Source organism: Choloepus didactylus, chromosome 1 (assembly GCF_015220235.1).
Source record: "Choloepus didactylus isolate mChoDid1 chromosome 1, mChoDid1.pri, whole genome shotgun sequence".
In the NCBI taxonomy this organism is placed as follows: domain Eukaryota; kingdom Metazoa; phylum Chordata; class Mammalia; order Pilosa; family Megalonychidae; genus Choloepus; species Choloepus didactylus.
This window is the reverse complement of record NC_051307.1, coordinates 40,321,541-40,340,609: the sequence shown is the minus strand read 5'-3', so window position 1 is coordinate 40,340,609 and position 19,069 is coordinate 40,321,541.

The window sequence follows — 19,069 nt, the reverse complement described above, 5'->3', positions numbered from 1 at the left end:
CTAGAATAAACCCCACTTGGTCATGGTGTATAGTTCTTTTAATCTGCCGTTGGATTCTATTTGCAAGTATTTTGTTGAGAATTTTTGCATCTATATTCATTAGAGAGATTGGTCTATAGTTTTCTTTTATGTAGTGTATTTACTAGGTTTTGGTATTAGATTGATATTTGCTTCATAGAATGAGTTAGGTAGTTTTCCTTTTTCTTCAATTTTTTTGAAGAATTTGAGCAGCCATGGTGTTAGTTCTTGGAATGTTTGGAAAATTCCCCTGTGAAGCCATCTGGCCCTGGGTTTTTCTTTGTAGGGATGTTTTTGATGACTGATTGAATCTCTTTACTTGCGATTGGTTTGTTAAGGTCTTCTATTTCTTCTCAAGCAGTATAGGTTGTTTGTGTGTTTCTAGAAAATTGTCCATTTCATCTGAGTTGTCTAGTTTGTTGCCATACAATTGTTCACAGTATCCTCTTATGATATTTCTTTAAATTTCTTTGGGTCCATGGCAATGACCCCCCCCCCCCATTTCTGATTTTGTTTATTTGGGTCTTCTCTCTTTTTGACTTTGTCAGTCTAACTAAGGGTTTGTCAATCTTGTTGATCATCTCAAAGAACAAATTTTGGTTTTATTGACTCTCTATTGATTTTGTTTTCTGATTCATTTGTTTCTACTTACTTTAATCTTTGTTATTTCTTTTCTCCTACTTTCTTTAGAGTTAGTTCACTGTTCTTTCTCTAGTTTCTCAAGTTGTTAAATTAGGTTTTTGGTTTTAGCTCTTTCTTCCTTTTTAATGTAGGTATTTAGAACCTAAGTTTCCTTCTCAGTATGACTTTCACTGCATCCCATAGGTTTTGATGTGTTTATTTTTTTACTCATTTTCATTTGTCTTCAGATATTTACTGATTTCTCTTGAAAATTCTTCTTTGACCCATTGATTCTATAAGACTGTGTTGTTTAACCTCCAGATATTTGTGAAAGTTCTAGTTCTAAGGTGGTTATTTATATCCAGCTTCATTCCATCATGATCAGTGAAAGTACTTTGAATAATTTCAATCTTTTTAAATTTATTAAAACCTGTTTTGTACCCCAGCATGTGATCTATCCTGGAGAATGTTCCATGAGCACTTGAGAAGAAAGTATATTCTGGTGTTTAGGGGTGCAAAAATCTATGTATGTATGTTAGGTCTAATTCATTTATCGTAATGTTTAGGTTCTCTATTTCCTTATTGATCCTCTGTCTCGTTGTTCTATCTGTAGAAAAGAGTTGGTGTGGTGAACTCTCCCATCCACTATTATTGTATAAATGTGTATTGTTCTCTTCAGTTTTGCCAGTGTTTGCCCCATATACTTTGGGGCTCTTTGATTGAATGCATAAATATTTATGATTGTTATTTCTTCTTGGTGAATTGCCCCTTTTATTAATATATATTGTCCTTTCTTGTCTCTTATGACATCTTTTCATTTAAAGTCTATTTTGTCTAGTATTAGTATAGCTACTCAGCTTTCTTTTGGTTACCACTTGCAAGGAATATCTTTTCCATCCTTTAACTTTCAACCTATTTGTATCTTTGGGTCTAAGATGAGTCTTGAAAACATCACATAGATGGATCATATTGTTTGATCCATTCTGCCAATCTGTGTTTTTTTTTTTTTTTTTTTTAATCATCATTTTATTGAGATATATTCACATACCACGCAGTCATACAAAACAAATTGTACTTTCGATTGTTTACAGTACCATTACATAGTTGTACATTCATCACCTAAATCAATCCCTGACACCTTCATTAGCACACACACAAAAATAACAAGAATAATAATTAGAGTGAAAAAGAGCAATTGAAGTAAAAAAGAACACTGGGTACCTTTGTCTGTTTGTTTCCTTCCCCTACTTTTCTACACATCCATCCATAAACTAGACAAAGTGGTGTTTGGTCCTTATGGCTTTCCCAATCCCATTGTCACCCCTCATAAGCTAGATTTTTATACAACTGTCTTCGAGATTCATGGGTTCTGGGTTGTAGTTTGATAGTTTCAGGTATCCACCACCAGCTACCCCAATTCTTTAGAACCTAAAAAGGGTTGTCTAAAGTGTGCATAAGAGTGCCCACCAGAGTGACCTCTCGGCTCCTTTTGGAATCTCTCTGCCACTGAAGCTTATTTCATTTCCTTTCACATCCCCCTTTTGGTCAAGAAGATGTTCTCCGTCCCACGGTGCCAGGGCTACATTCCTCCCTGGGAGTCATATTCCACGTTGCCAGGGAGATTCACTTCCCTGGGTGTCTGATCCCACGTAGGGGGGAGGGCAGTGATTTCACCTTTCAAGTTGGCTTAGCCAGAGAGAGAGGGCCACATCTGAGCAACAAAGAGGCATTCAGGAGGAGACTCTTAGGCACAAATATAGGGAGGCCTAGCCTCTCCTTTGCAGCAACCGTCTTCCCAAGGGTAAAACTTATGGTAGAGGGCTCAACCCATCAAACCACCAGTCCCCTATGTCTGTGGTCATGTTAGCAACCATGGAGGTGGGGTAGGCGAATACCCCTGCATTCTCCACAGGCTCCTCAAGGGGGCACTACATCTTTTTTTTTTTTTTTTTTTTTTTTTAACTTTCCCTTCTTTTTTCAAATCACCTGTATGAAAAAAAAAGTTAAAAAGAAAACAAACATACAATAAAAGAGCCTTTCAAAGAGACCATAGCAAGGGAGTAAGAAAAAGACAACTAACCTAAGATAACTGCTTAACTTCCAACATGTTCCTACTTTACCCCAAGAAAGTTACATAATATAGCAACATTTCAGTGAACTTGTTCCTACTACAACCATCAGAAATTAACAGACCATAGTCATTTCTGGGCATCCCCAGAACGTTAAATAGCCTATCTGTTCTTCCTGGATTATTGTTCCCCCTTCCTTAATTGCTCTCTACTGCTAGTTCCCCTACATTCTACATTATAAACCATTTGTTTTACATTTTTCAAAGTTCACATTAGTGGTAGCATATAATATTTCTCTTTTTGTGCCTGGCTTATTTCGCTCAGCATTATGTCTTCAAGGTTCATCCATGTTGTCATATGTTTCACCAGATCGTTCCTTCTTACTGCCACGTAGTATTCCATCGTGTGTATATACCACATTTTATTTATCCACTCATCTGTTGAAGGACATTTGGGTTGTTTCCATCTCTTGGCAATTGTGAATAATGCTGCTATGAACATTGGCGTGCAGATATCTGTTCGTGTCACTGCTTTCCGATCTTCCGGGTATATACCGAGGAGTGCAATCGCTGGATCGAATGGTAGCTCTATATCTAGTTTTCTAAGGAACTGCCAGACTGACTTCCAGAGTGGCTGAACCATTATACAGTCCCACCAACAATGAATAAGAGTTCCAATTTCTCCACATCCCCTCCAGCATTTGTAGTTTCCTGTTTGTTTAATGGCAGCCATTCTAACCGGTGTTAGATGGTATCTCATTGTGGTCTTAATTTGCATCTCTCTAATAGCTAGTGAAGCTGAACATTTTTTCATGTGTTTCTTGGTCATTTGTATTTCCTCTTCAGAGAACTGTCTTTTCATATCTTTTGCCCATTTTATAATTGGGCTGTCTGTACTATTGTCATTGAGTTGTAGGATTTCTTTGTATATGCAAGATATCAGTCTTTTGTCAGATACATGGTTTCCAAATATTTTTTTCCCATTGAGTTGGCTGCCTCTTTACCTTTTTGAGAAATTCCTTTGAGGTGCAGAAACTTCTAAGCTTGAGGAGTTCCCATTTATCTATTTTCTCTTTTGTTGCTTGTGCTTTGGGTGTAAAGTCTAGGAAGTGGCCTCCTAATACAAGGTCTTGAAGATGTTTTCCTACATTATCTTCTAGGAGTTTTATGGTACTTTCTTTTATATTGAGATCTTTGGTCCATTTTGAGTTAATTTTTGTGTAGGGGGTGAGGTAGGGGTCCTCTTTCATTCTTTTGGATATGGATATCCAACTCTCCCAGCCCCATTTGTTGAAAAGACCATTATGGCTCAGTTCGGTGACTTTGGGGGCCTTATCAAAGATCAGTCGGCCATAGATCTGAGGGTCTATCTCTGAATTCTCAATTCGATTCCATTGATCTATATGTCTATCTTTGTGCCAGTACCATGCTGTCTTGGCAACTGTGGCTTTATAATAAGCTTCAAAGTCAGGGAGTGTAAGTCCTCCCACTTCGTTTTTCTTTTTTAGAGTGTCTTTAGCAATTCGAGGCATCTTCCCTTTCCAAATAAATTTGATAACTAGCTTTTCCAAGTCTGCAAAGTAGGTTGTTGGAATTTTGATTGGGATTGCATTGAATCTGTAGATGAGTTTGGGTAGAATTGACATCTTAATGACATTTAGCCTTCCTATCCATGAACATGGAATATTTTTCCATCTTTTAAGGTCCCCTTCTATTTCTTTTAGTAGAGTTATGTAGTTTTCTTTGTATAGGTCTTTTACATCTTTGGTTAAGTTGATTCCTAGGTACTTGATTTTTTTAGTTGCTATTGAAAATGGTATCTTTTTCTTGAGTGTCTCTTCAGTTTGTTCATTTCTAGCATATAGAAACATTACTGACTTATGTGCATTAATCTTGTATCCCGCTACTTTGCTAAATTTGTTTATTAGCTCTAGTAGGTGTATCGTTGATTTCTCAGGGTTTTCTAGATATAAGATCATATCATCTGCAAACAATGACAGTTTTACTTCTTCTTTTCCAATTTGGATGCCTTTTATTTCTTTGTCTTGCCGGATTGCCCTGGCTAGCACTTCCAGCACAATGTTGAATAACAGTGGTGACAGCGGGCATCCTTGTCTTGTTCCTGATCTTAGAGGGAAGGCTTTCAGTCTCTCACCATTGAGTACTATGCTGGCTGTGGGTTTTTCATATATGCTCTTTATCATGTTGAGGAAGTTTCCTTCAATTCCTACCTTTTGAAGTGTTTTTATCAAAAAGGGATGTTGGATTTTGTCAAATGCTTTTTCAGCATCTATTGAGATGATCAATTGATTTTTCCCTTTCGAGTTTTTAATGTGTTGTAATACATTGATTGTTTTTCTTATGTTGAACCATCCTTGCATGCCTGGAATGAACCCCACTTGGTCATGGTGTATGATTTTTTTAATGTGTCTTTGGATTCGATTTGCAAGTATTTTGTTGAGGATTTTTGCATCTATATTCATTAGGGAGATTGGCCGGTAGTTTTCCTTTTTTGTAGCATCTTTGCCTGGTTTTGGTATTAGATTGATGTTAGCTTCATAAAATGAGTTAGGTAGTGTTCCATTTTTTTCAATGTTTTGAAAGAGTTTGAGTAAGATTGGTGTCAGTTCTTTCTGGAAAGTTTGGTAGAATTCCCCTGTGAAGCCATCTGGCCCTGGGCATTTATTTGTGGGAAGATTTTTGATGACTGATTGGATCTCTTTGCTTGTGATGGGTTGGTTGAGGTCTTCTATTTCTTCTCTGGTCAGTCTAGGTTGTTCATATGTTTCCAGGAAATTGTCCATTTCTTCTACATTATCCAGTTTGTTGCCATACAGTTGTTCATAATATCCTCTTATAATTTTTTTAATTTCTTCAGGATCTGCAGTTATGTCACCTTTTTCATTCATTATTTTGTTTATATGGGTCTTCTCTCTTTTTGATTTTGTCAGTCTAGCTAGGGGCTTGTCAATCTTGTTGATCTTCTCAAAGAACCAACTTTTGGTGATATTTATCCTTTCTATTGTTTTTTTGTTCTCTATGTCATTTATTTCTGCTTTAATCCTTGTTATTTCTTTTCTTGTACTTGGTTTAGGATTGGTTTGCTGTTCATTTTCTAGCTTCTTCAGTTGATCCATTAGTTCTTTGATTTTGGCTCTTTCTTCCTTTTTAATATATGCGTTTAGTGCTATAAATTTCCCCCTTAGCACTGCTTTTGCTGCATCCCATAGGTTTTGGTATGTTGTGTTCTCATTTTCATTCGTCTCTATATATTTAGCAATTTCTCTTGCTATTTCTTCTTTAACCCACTGATTGTTTAGGAGTGTGTTGTTTAACCTCCAGGTATTTGTGAATTTTCTAAGTCTCTGATGGTTATTGACTTCTAATTGTATTCCATTGTGGTCAGAGAATGTGCTTTGAATAATTTCAATCTTTTTAAATTTATTGAGGCTTGTTTTATGTCCCAGCATATGATCTATTCTGGAGAAAGTTCCGTGAGCACTAGAAAAGTATGTGTATCCTGGTGATTTGGGATGTAATGTCCTGTAGATGTCTGTTAAATCTAATTCATTTATCAGATTGTTTAGGTTTTCAATTTCCTTATTGGTCTTCTGTCTGGTTGATCTATCTATAGGAGAGAGTGATGTGTTGAAGTCTCCCACAATTATTGTGGAAACATCAATTGCTTCCTTTAGTTTTGCCAATGTTTCTCTCATGTATTTTGTGGCACCTTGATTGGGTGCATAGACATTTACGATTGTTATTTCTTCTTGCTGAATTGCCCCTTTTATTAGTATGTAGTGGCCTTCTTTGTCTCTCAAAACATCCCTGCATTTGAAGTCTATTTTATCTGAGATTAATATTGCTACACCTGCTTTCTTTTGGCTGTAGCTTGCATGAAATATTTTTTTCCATCCTTTCACTTTCAATTTCTTTGTGTCCCTGTGTCTAAGATGAGTCTCTTGTATGCAACATATTGATGGTTCATTTTTTTTGATCCATTCTGCGAATCTATATCTTTTAATTGGGGAGTTTAATCCATTTACATTCAACGTTAAAACCGTGAAGGCATTTCTTGAATCGGCCATCTTATCCTTTGGATTATGTTTGCCATATTTTTCCCTCTCTCTATTAATATCCTTTATTGTACCCATACCGAATCTCTTTAGTACTGAACCTTTCTCCAAGTCTCTCTGTCCTGTCTTTGTTTCTCTGTCTGTAGGGCTCCCTTTAGTATCTCCAGTAGGGCAGGTCTCTTATTAGCAAATTCTCTCAGCATTTCTTTGTCTGTGAAAAATTTAAGCTCTCCCTCAAATTTGAAGGAGAGCTTTGCTGGATAAAGTATTCTTGGCTGGAAATTCCTCTCTCTCAGAATTTTAAATATATCGTGCCACTGCCTTCTCGCCTCCATGGTGGCTGCTGAGTAGTCACTACTTAGTCTTATGCTGTTTCCTTTGTATGTGGTGAATTGCTTTTCTCTTGCTGCTTTCAGAACTTGCTCCTTCTCTTCTATGTTTGACAGTGTGATCAGTATATGTCTCGGAGTGGGTTTTTTTTGGATTTATTCTATTTGGAGTTCGCTGAGCATTTATGATTTGTGTATTTATGTTGTTTAGAAGATTTGGGAAGTTTTCCCCAACAATTTCTTTGAATACTCTTCCTAGACCTTTACCCTTTTCTTCCCCTTCTGGGACACCAATGAGTCTTATATTCGGACGTTTCATATTATCTATCATATCCCTGAGGTCCATTTCGAGTTTTTCAATTTTTTTCCCCATTCTTTCTTTTATGCTTTCATTTTCCCTTCTGTCATCTTCCAGGTCACTGATTCATTGTTCAACTTCCTCTAGTCTTGTATTATGAGTGTCCAGAATCTTTTTAATTTGGTCAACAGTTTCTTTAATTTCCATAAGATCATCCATTTTTTTATTTAGTCTTGCAATGTCTTCTTTATGCTCTTCTAGGGTCTTCTTGATTTCCTTCATATCCCGTACTAGGGTCTCATTGTTCATCTTTAGTTCTTTGAGTAGCTGCTCTAGGTGTGTCTCTTCTGGTCTTTTGATTTGGGTGCTTGGGCTTGGGTTATCCATATCGTCTGGTTTTTTCATATGCTTTATAATTTTCTGTTGTTTTTGGCCTCGTGGCATTTGCTGTCCTTGATAGGGGTCTTTTAGGGTTTGTAGACCAGTTGAAGTCCTTATCTCTAATTTATCAGATCTACAGCTTCGTGGAGTACACTTTCTCTAACTAACCAGCAGGTGGCGTCCACGAGCCACCTGTTCTCCACAAGCCAGATCTCCCCTGCTTAGCCTTTTTGGTGAGTGGGGGAGTGAGTCTTGCGGGGCCCAATTGGTGTCCCAAGCTTGCGTGTGTAGTTGGTGTTGCCTGCCCTGTATGTGGGGCGTGTTTCTGGGCAGTCGGGGAGGGGGGGTGGCCCTAACAATCAAATCTCCCTGATGATCCTAGAGTTTTAAAGCTACTGCAATAGTCTAATCCTTCAGTTCAGTCCTGCCACAGTTTGTCTCTGCCACTGACCCACAAGTCTTTGGTATTGGCGTATGGCTCCTGAGACTTGCAAGTGGGCCCCTCTTCCAGGCTGTGCACCCCGGGTCCTCTGTTGAGGGATGACTGTGCTATGTCACAGGTGAGTGCCGTCCCCCCAGGGCAGTTCTGGGCTGCTGGGCTGTGTTGGGAGGCTCCCAGTCTGCTCAAATGATGGCTGAATGGGGCTCTGTTAATTCACACTGCTCCCCCTTCCCAGCTCTGGGACAATCAGCTGAGGTTGCAGGGAAGGCTAATGTCCACGCCCAGTTTTGTGGTGTGTGCCTGTTATTTGAAGCACTTCCGTCACACTGGGTTGTCTGGGGCAGCTCTGGGCTATGGGGCTGGCGATGGGCAGGAGTGTTTCCTGTCCACCAGGATGGAGGCTGTGAGCGGACACCCCCCTTTTCTTGGGAAGTTGTGTTGTTTAGTGAATTTTCTCAGCCACTGGATTATTGCCTTTTGTCTCAGAGCTCTCTTAGTTCTGCTCTTGACTTGACGTGCCCAAATTTCAATTCTTTGAAGCTTTCTGTATTGAGCTTCTTAGAGTAATTGTTTTAGAAAAAGCAAAAAGGATTTAAAAAAAAAAAAAAAAAAAAAAAAAAAAAACGGCCCTCCTCAGAGATCTAATGGGTTATTGAAATGCTAATAGACAAAGCAACCAGGGCCATTAAGGAAAGGTGCCCTGGGCAGAGAGATCAGCCTTGCTTCGGGATTTGCATATGCGCCTCAAGGCCTGATCTCCGCCCTTCCCCTTTCTGTGTTCACCAGAACTCCAAAAATCCTCTGCTTTTACTTTGGAGCTTCTCGTGTTGTTTTCCTTCTATGCCCGTCTCCTCTCTGCTGGGCTGGCTGCTCTCAGAGTCTCTGGTGTCTGGCCTCAGTCTATCTATGGTTGGAGTTTGAATCAGTAGAATGAGTTTCCGATGAGAGCAGCCACTGCAATTCTCCCTTCTCCTTCCTGGAGCTGACAGCCCCTCCTCCCCCGGGACTGAGCCTGGCAGGGAGGGGCGCGGGTCCCCTGGCCGCAAAAACTTACAGATTTCGCTGATCTCAGCAGTTCCACGTTTTCATGAGTGTTGTATGAAGTATGCCCAAAGACAGATTGCTCTGTGGTGTCCAGTCCACGCAGTTCCTGGCTTTTTACCTACTTTCCTGGAGGAGTAACTAAAACATACAGCTCACCAGTCTGCCATCTTGCCCCGCCTCCTCCCAATCTGTGTTTTTTAATTGGGGAGTTTAATTCTTAACAATCAAAGTTATTATCATAAAGGCAGTTCTTGATTCACCCATCTTATCCTTTGGTTTTTATTTTTCAGATTTATTTCTCTCCTTCTCTCTCTCTCTCTCTCTCTCTCTCTCTCTCAATCTCTCTGTCTCCCCCCCTTTAATTTACCCTTATTAAATATTTTCAATTCTGTGCTCTCCTCCAGATTTTTCTCTTCTGTATTTTTTTCCAGCCAACAGAATTCTTTTTCACCATTTTTTCTTTTGTGCTTCAAATTTAGTTGTCCTGTCCTCCAGTTCATTTATTCTTTCTTCTGCCTCTTCAAATCTGCTGTTGTGTGTCTCTAGTATAGTTTTAATTTGATCTACAGAGTCTTTCATTTCCATAGGGTCTTCTATTTTTCTATTTATTCTTTAAAATAATTCTTTATGATCTTCTAGTGTCTTCTTTTTTTATATTGTCTCTAGTTTACATTGATTTCATCCCTCCCTTAATGTCTCCCCATTTTTAACACCTTGCAAGGATGACATTTTATTGTTCCCCCTCATTAAAGAACATATTTGTACATTTTATCACAATTGTTGAACACTCTAGGTTTCACCAAGTTCCACAGTCCCAGTCTATCTTTCCTCCTTTCTTCTGGTGTCCACATGCTCCCAGCCTTCCACTCTCAACCATATTCATAGTTATCTTTGTTCAGTGTACTTACATTGTTGTGCTACCATCTCCCAAAACTGTGTTCCAAACCTCTCACTCCTGTTTTCTCCTATAACTCTGTAGTGTTCCATTTAGTATTTCCTGTAGGATGAGTGTCTTGTTCACAAAGTCTCTCATTGTCTGTTTGTCAGAAAATATTTTGAGCTCTCCCTCATATTTAAAGGACAGTTTTGCTGGATATTATATTCTTGGTTGGTGGTTTTTCTCTTTCAGTATCTTAAATATATCATACCACTTCCTTCTTGCCTCCATGGTTTCTGCTGAGAGATCCACACATAGTCTTATTAAGCTTCCTTTGTATGTGATGGATCACTTTTCTCTTGCTGCTTTCAGGATTCTCTCTTTGTCTTTGACATTTGATAATCTGATTATTAAGTGTCTTGGCATAGGCCTATTCAGGTCTATTGTGTTTGGAGTACACTGTGCTTCTTGGATCTATAATTTTATGTCTTTCATAAGAGATGGGAAATTTTCATTGATTATTTCCTCTATTATTGTTTCTGCCCCTTTTCCTTTCTCTTCTCCTTCTGGGACACCAATGATATGTACATTCTTGTATTTCATTTTGTCCGTAAGTTCCCAGAGACATTGCTCATATTTTTTCCATTCTTTTCTCCATCTACTCCTTTGCATGTAGGCTTTCAGGTGTTTTGTTCTTCAGTTCCTGAGTGTTTTCTTCTGCCTCTTGAGATCTTCTGTTGTATGTTTCCATTGTGTCTTTCATCTTTTGTGTTGTGCCTTTCATTTCCATAGATTCTGCCAGTTGTTTTTTTTTTTTTTAACTTTTGATTTCTGCCTTATGTATGCCCAGTGTCTTCTTTATAGCCTCTATCTCTTTTGCCATATCTTCTCTAAACTTTTGAATTGATTTAACATTAGTTGTTCAAATTCCTGAATCTCAGTTGAAGTGTAATTTTGTTCCTTTGACTGGGCCATAACTTTGCTTTTCTTAGTGTAGGTTTCAGTTTTCTGTTGTCTAGGCATCTGACTTCCTAGGCCACCCCAATCAGGTTTCCCCAGATGTGAACACGCTCAGGTAACAGAGGAAATATTCAGTATCCGGTTTGCCTGATAGTGTGTCTTAGAGGATTGACACACCCTGTGCCCTTCTGCCCAGCAGGTGGCACCTGTCAGCCTGTCACTCCAGGCTGATTTAAGGAGGTGTAGCCCATAGCTCTCCTCCACCAGGCTCTGGGGTCTGGTTCTGAATGTAAGGCAGGTAGTAGAGTTAGGTCCCTCCTCTTCCCTCTTGGGAAGCTATGCCCCCTAGAGAGGTCATTTGCATATAAATAGATTCTTTGTTTCTCTGACTCTGCTATCTCCACCCTTGTCTGGGTCAGAGTGCTGCAATTTTAAAATGGCTAAGGCTTTCTCCACTGAGCCACCCAGGTTGACAGAGAAAAGGACAGAAAGTCTGCAGATTCACCCATCGGCCAGAGACAGCACCCAATCCTCTGGGCTCCCTGTCCTGAGACAGATATGTCCCCTGACTCTCCCAAGGTCAGTCGTCACCAAAAGCCTCTGTCTGCTTGTTGTAGATTCACTATCTGTATTGAGCAGTTAACATTAAAGCCCAAGTTGGAGCTGGGCTGAGGTATATTCACTTCGGAGAGTGCTGCTCCCTAGCACTGCAAGGCTTCCATGAGGAAGGGGCTCTTGGCTCTTGGCACAGGTCCACAGTTTTTACTTACAGATTTTATGCTGTGATCTCAGGCATTCCTCCCAATTCAGGCTGGTGTATGATGAGTGGACAGTCACATTTCTCTCCCCACAGTTATTCCAGGTTATTTACTATTTTTTCTGTTATTTATGAATTGTTCCAGGGGGATTAACTGGCTTCCACTCCTCTCTATGCTGCCATTTTAGCTCCTCTTCTAGTGTCTTCTTGATACCCTTTATCTCTTTTCTGCCTCCAGTTTATTCTCCACTAGGGTATTCCACCCCAGGGAGCCAGATGAGTATAGTACAGAAATGCAGGTCAATCCAGAAAAGTCCACTTTGCATTATGTGGTCCAATCAACAGAAACTGGATTGAGTGTATGCTCCTCTTTGCAACAGTTCTGCTGTGGTCGATTTCTCTATCTATCTATCTATCTATCTATCTCTCATTTCCCCTCTGTGAGTTATTTTGTATACAGCCCAACTTAGTAGCTTGTGTTCCACACTGCATCTCTGTGGACTTGGGTCCCTGTGCTGGGATATACATGGGGTTCCAACTTGCTGCTGTGAATGGCTATATAAAATGCATTCACAGCAAGAGGGACCCAGTCCATTTTGCCTCTGTGAGACTTCCAAGTTGTGGGAGTGAGTGAGGGAGAGGGGTCTGGACTGCTGGGTCTGGGACAGAAATTTCCTACCTGATCTTGGGGATTATTTTTCTTTATCTTTGCTTCAGCATTTGTGGAGTTCTCTAGTCTCTATCATACTCCAAAGTTCTAAGAAAATAGGGTTTGTCAGTTTATTAGCTGATTCTGAGGGGAAACCTTTCTAGGGGATGGTTTATGTCACTACATTGATGACATCACCAAAATTAGTTTGATAATCTAAGTTCTTTGATTTTCATATGAATTTGAAATTTGATAAGTCAATCACCACAAAAATATAACACAAAAATTCTTCTATAATTTTTACTGAAATCTTAATCAAACCATCATAAATAAGTATGAAAAGAGGCAATATCTATAAAATATTGACTATCTCAGTCCACAAACATTATAAATAATCTTCCATTTATTTAGATTGTATTTTTTCTCAATATGTATGTCAGTTTGGCTATATTATGCCCCCCAGAAAATGCAGTGTTCTCTGATGCAATCTTTTGGGAGTAGATGTTTTAGTGTTGATTAGGTTGGAATCTTTGATTGAGTGTTTCCATGGAGATGTGACTCAATCAACTGAGAGAGACCTTTGGTTGGATAATTTTCATGGAGGTGTTATCCTACCCATTCAGGGTGGGTGTTATTTGGATCCTTGGAGTCATATAAAGGAGTACACAAACAGAAGGACACCATAGCAACTGAAAGTGACATTTTGAAGAGAAGCTGCAGCTAAGAGAGGACAAAACACCCCAAGACTAACATTTTGAAGAAGGCCATTTTGAAATGCAACCTGGGAGCAAGTGGACACAAGTCACGTGTCTTCCCGCTAGCAGAGGTTTTCCAGATGCCAATGGCCATCCTTCAGTGAAGGTACCCTTTGTTGATGCCTTACCTTGGAAACTTTATGGCCTTCAGACTAACTTTGTGACCAAATAAACCCCCTTTATAAAAGCCAATCCATTCCTTGTATTTTGCTTAATGGCAGCATTAGCAAACTGTTTATTGTTTTCTAAGTAGAATTAATGCACAATTTTCATTATAAGTATTACTCACTGTATGATTTTTATGCTATTGAAAACGGTTAATTTTTTCTTTTTAATTTTACTTCTTCACTGCTGGTGTATAAAAGTATAGTTACTTTTTATATATTGATCTTGAATCCACTGAACTTGCTGAATGTCATATTAATTCTAAGTTTATATGTGGATTATTTTACATTTTTCATACACAATTATGCCATTTTGAATAATCACAGCTTATTGCTTCCTTATCATTTTGATACCATTTGCTTCTCTTGTCCTGCCTGATTGCACTGGCTAGAACTTCTGATATAATATTGAATAAACATGTTGAAGGAGGATATTCTTGCTTCTTCCCAATCTCATGGGGGAAAGAAAACATACAGTACTTCACTTGTAAGTGCACAAATTGGCCTAGTTTTTGGTAGCTACCCTTTATTACTTAATTCTTTTGTTTTCCTTTAGCTTGTATATACTACATAGCTTTTCCTTTGGCTTATATATTCTACTTTTAGTATCTATTTAGTGGTTACCCTAGGGATTTCAAAATGTGTTCTGACCTGTTACTGTCTAATATCAATGAATACTTGTATCATTTCTGAGAAAGTACAATGATGCTGGATTCCTTTAACTCCATTTGTCCCTTTCCAGTTTTAGTGCTATTTTAATATAATACTGAAATACTTTATTATTTTTCTGTATAGTCAAAATCCATTTAGATTTACCTCTACATTTACATTTAAGTTACTCTCATTCCTTAGCTGTTGCTTTTAAATCAGCAAATGACACAAGGGGAGTAGTTGTTGCGAGTATCTGGAGATTGCATCTCATTGAAATCTTTGAGTTTGCTATCTTTTGGCATCTTGTCACAAACAAGTCTAGCTTTGTTGAGAGGTCTCTTATGCCTTCCAATAGATGTAATTTTATGGATTTTTAAATTTTATTGAGTTTCTCTGTTTGTTCTCAATGGGAGATTTTGTCCAAAACATGGTAGACCCCACTGCTAGAAGCACAAAGGTCCATTATGTGTCTCATTTTAAGAATCCAAGAAATAAGAAGGTTTTCCATTTCTAGCAACATGCAGACTAGGTATCTTAAACTGTCCACCTGCTGATATCAACAAATAATCACATATATATATTCGAAATTCTGATAAGATGCCCAATTAGCAAAGGGTCCTCAGAGGCCAAACCTCAGTAAAAGAGGAATCCCAAAGAGATTAGTGTAATGTTGAGCCAATTTTCAATTTGAGCTCATTTGTCAAATCAGGCGAAATTTAGCTTTCATTTTCATGGCTGTGTGGCTTATGGCTCTTAGTAATCAGAATACTTACAAAATAAAATAATATAGTACAGAATATATGTGTGTAATACAGTAGAATAGAAAATATGAGAGTGCATCAAATGAAGATTATTTTTGTCATTTCATGGAACTTTGGTTTTGCACAATGTTGTCCAAATATTAATGTACTTGGTCACCATGTAAAATCAAGTTCTTGTTTTGTGTTATGGTCAAACATTTTTGAAAGCTGCTAGAGGAATTCCTGAATGTAACAAAGAGAAAAAACAAGAATGTTCAAACAGCATTGTTCACATTAGAAAAATAACTGGACACATTTAAACTTTTGCCGGCAAAAAAATAGTAAATTAATTTGGTATATCCAGGTAATGGAATACAATGCAGCAGAAAAAATCAGTGAGTAATAGTGAAAAGGACAACATGGCTAAATGTTAGAAAAATGATAATTGAAAGAGCATGTTTCTGAAGAATATTTATAGTATTATTTCATTTATATGTATTAAATCATGCAAAACTAAAATATCTATCATGGATACAATACATATATTTGCAAAACTGCAAGAAATGAAAGAGAATGATAAGCACAAAATATTCAGTGCTCAAAAGTCTTGAACTTTCTTGGATCTTTGCCTACCAGCAAATAGTTTCACATTCCTCAACACCAGCCAAACCTACTAACTGTGACCCTGAAAGGTCAAAATGACTAACGGCCTAGTTTACAATGCCTGAATCTTAAATTCTCCCAATGCTGTTGCAATTTCTGTGTATTGTTTTAATTGTGAAGTGCCTGTCCTGCCTATTCCTTAATGCTCCTGGCCAACAAAACAAGATATTATGGTTTGATGACCCCAATATATAAAAACATTTTTTACTAGTTGATTAAGCATAGTGGTTTCAGAAACACTAGACATAAAGGGGAAATCTAAAAAGGTTTTGGAGATGAAAAATGGAAAATAAAGTCACAGCAGATCAGACCCAGTGACTTATTGTGAATTCTGGACAGAGTCAATAATTCTCTGAGAGAGGAGACAGGATGTATTGGTGATATCTTTCCCCTCTAGACATGATAAAACAAGATACCATGGTATCCCTGATGAGAAGATTTATACCAATTGAGATAAAGTTCACAGATCATGGGCTCTGGATAACAGGTCCTGAGCAACTCACATATTATCTAAAGTGAAATCAAGATTTTCTGTTTTTGCCCATCCTCCATCCCTCAGATGTGCTCATGCTTTCTCTCTTCGGAAACTCAAATTTCTTAATTTGCGGAACTAAATTTTGTTGAATAACTGCTCTATATTTACACAGTTGCTAACCAGTAGAGCCAAGAGATGTAAACACAGAATCGAGTGTGGTGAACACCGTATTACGGAGAAACATATTTTTTGGGGAAAATGTCATTCTAACGATCATTCCTTTCTTTTATAGTAAAAGAAATAGCACATATTGTGTTTCATTGCATTTTGATGTTACATGTATTTATTAGGCATAAAATAGCTTCTAAAGAGAAATTACTAATGTGATGAGTCAGCTTCAAATGTTCAGTCTTTAGGTTCAACTGAGTACAATTACTCAAATTTGATAATTCATTATAAATGCCATATCTCATTTTTCTTCCAGCTATTCAAATTTTATGTTCATCCAACAGCTGTATTCAAGGTAAATGTGCCAAATGTGAATCATTTTCTATGCTGCTGGGTAGCAGTTGCTAGGAATGGTGCTTCATTGTTTTCCTCTTCAATGGCATCATTAAATCTCTAGTCAGTAAATCATCAAAGGAATTACACAAACAACTTTCTCAATTGCACCAAACAAAACAAAGCTTGTCAAATTTATTTTTATGCAAAATTTCCATGACAATAATGAAACAAACACCAATGTCTGTCAGGCATCAGAGTTTCTGCGTCAGTTTTATATTTATCCATCCTAAACTTGTCAAAATATCGTGACCGTCCTCATCCAAATTCTATTTGCTTGAGATTTGTATGTACCTTTGCCAAAAATAAGATGCTTCAGCAATATGCATGTCTATGAATGCTGACACCTAAATGAAAACTAAATGTAACAGGGAATAAAGGGGCTATTTTCGACTTCACATTAAATCTGTTTAAAAATACTTTTTCAAATGCGTGACGACCTTAGTAGAGTCTCATCAATTATCCACTGCTGACTAGATCATGAGATGGTTCTATGATGTCGCACCTTAAATGGATAACTGGAAGCATTCTTATGTTTTTAGGAGAGAAAAAGGAAAAGAGAAGTTAAGTGACTTTCTTATACCTCTTTTTCTTCCTGCCAGACCCCAGAATTTGATCAGAGTATATCATCAACATCCAGCTAGTTCCAGATTGAAGGCTAGAGAAGAATACAGAGAAAAGGAATCTGACATGGTGACAGGAAGCCCTCAGCTTAGACTTTGTCCAAGTACATATTTGGATTCTGCGACTCCACGTTGAGGACAAGAGAGTACTTGAATGTAATGGGATATCTCAACTAATTGGCTCACAAATCAAGCATCACTGATTTTGGTAAATTGCTGTTTTCTCTATATTTATACTCCAAGATATTATTTTTAGGTTTTTTCATTCCAGTATGAATTAATTCTCCAGTGAATAGACTATTTTTAACAGCATGTTCAATAGAGGTTTTTTTTAAAAAAAAAAAAAAATTATTTTTATTATTCTTCATCTCATGAAAGGTTATGCTAATAGAGTTTAATATAAAACATATTTTGGTATTTTTCTTTTACTTGCTCCTGGATCCCATTAAAAGTTTAAAATATTAAAAGTAAATCACATTTATAATGCAGAATAGAGTGGGAAACAATTTCCCCCAAGTTATTCAAAATACATACTAACAAATCTCAATATTAAAACTGATGTGTTATAATCAAAATAAATCATACAATAACAGTAATTAAAGCAAAAATAAAATATAGTACCATAAATTCCCAGCAGTATGATTATCTGCTTTGGCCTGCCTTAAGAAGGTTTTCGAAAAAAAAGAAAACTAGGATTGCAAGCCATAAGCTTTAACAATTTGGTTAATTTAGCCACTAGCAAATGTTCAGTAAGTATGTAATGTTCAATGTTGAACAAATACCAATGTACTTGCTTTATTTCAATCTTTTTGTGCTTTAATATTTTATCTTTTAATGCAATATGACTTAAGCAGCATTGTATGTAAGTTTTAAATAATGATAATATGAAGCATGGCATTGAACTCATCACTCAGCACTCAAATGAGAACTTTTCTAATATATTGCATCCACATTTGTGCCATTCCTTTCTTATCCCACCCACCCCTGTGTGTCTCCTTTAGGGATAACCCCAGATGTCAGTAGAGAAACCCTGCCCTACCTAATGCAAACAACTAATACTTAATAAATTGTAGTTACCCTCATATAATTTAATATCTACCCTTCAGATGAAATCTCTGTGGCTATCTGGTATTATCCACTGGTTCAAAAATCAAATGCACAATAAAATGCCTATTAATTAAATTATGTCTCACATGTATGACTTTATATTTTTTCAAATTATGCAGAAGCTCTTACAAAGTTAGAAATATGAATATATACAAAATATTTGTTTTGTTATATATATTTCATCAATCTATGTACCAGTTCTAAAATATAAAAACTAATATTTTATAATCAACAATGTGTTTTGATGTTAAAATATATTGGGAATAACTGGACTAGGAAAATTAAAATGGATGGGGTATGCCATAAAAGGCAAAAAATCACTGTTGTCATCTTCTGCCCATATCTTGCCATGTGCTTCCAACATATTGTTCCAACATGAAGTCCTCAGTAGCTAAGACTCAGGTTTGGTGCCTGCCCAGACAGTAATCCAATTTATTAATTTTCCTGGCTGGCCTAGATGTTTGGCTCAAAATCAAGTTCTTGTCCTAGTTTTGTGCATCTATTGTTCTGCTTGCTTTGCCAGGCCCCATTCAATATTTATCATCTCTAGGGATTTCAAAGGGAGGCAGTGCAGCAAAGTGTTTGTGGGCAGAAGCTCTGGATTCAAATGCAATTTTTACCACTTTCTAAAATTAAGACCTTCAGCAAGTTATGGAACTTTATTGTGCCTTATTTTCCTGTCTGTAACATGAAGATAATGGGATAATGTGAGGGACAAAGGATATATTACATTCAACACTTAGAGGAATACCTGGAACATAGTAAGTGCTCCCCAAAAGTCAGCTGTATTATCAGGTTCTTTATTGTCTG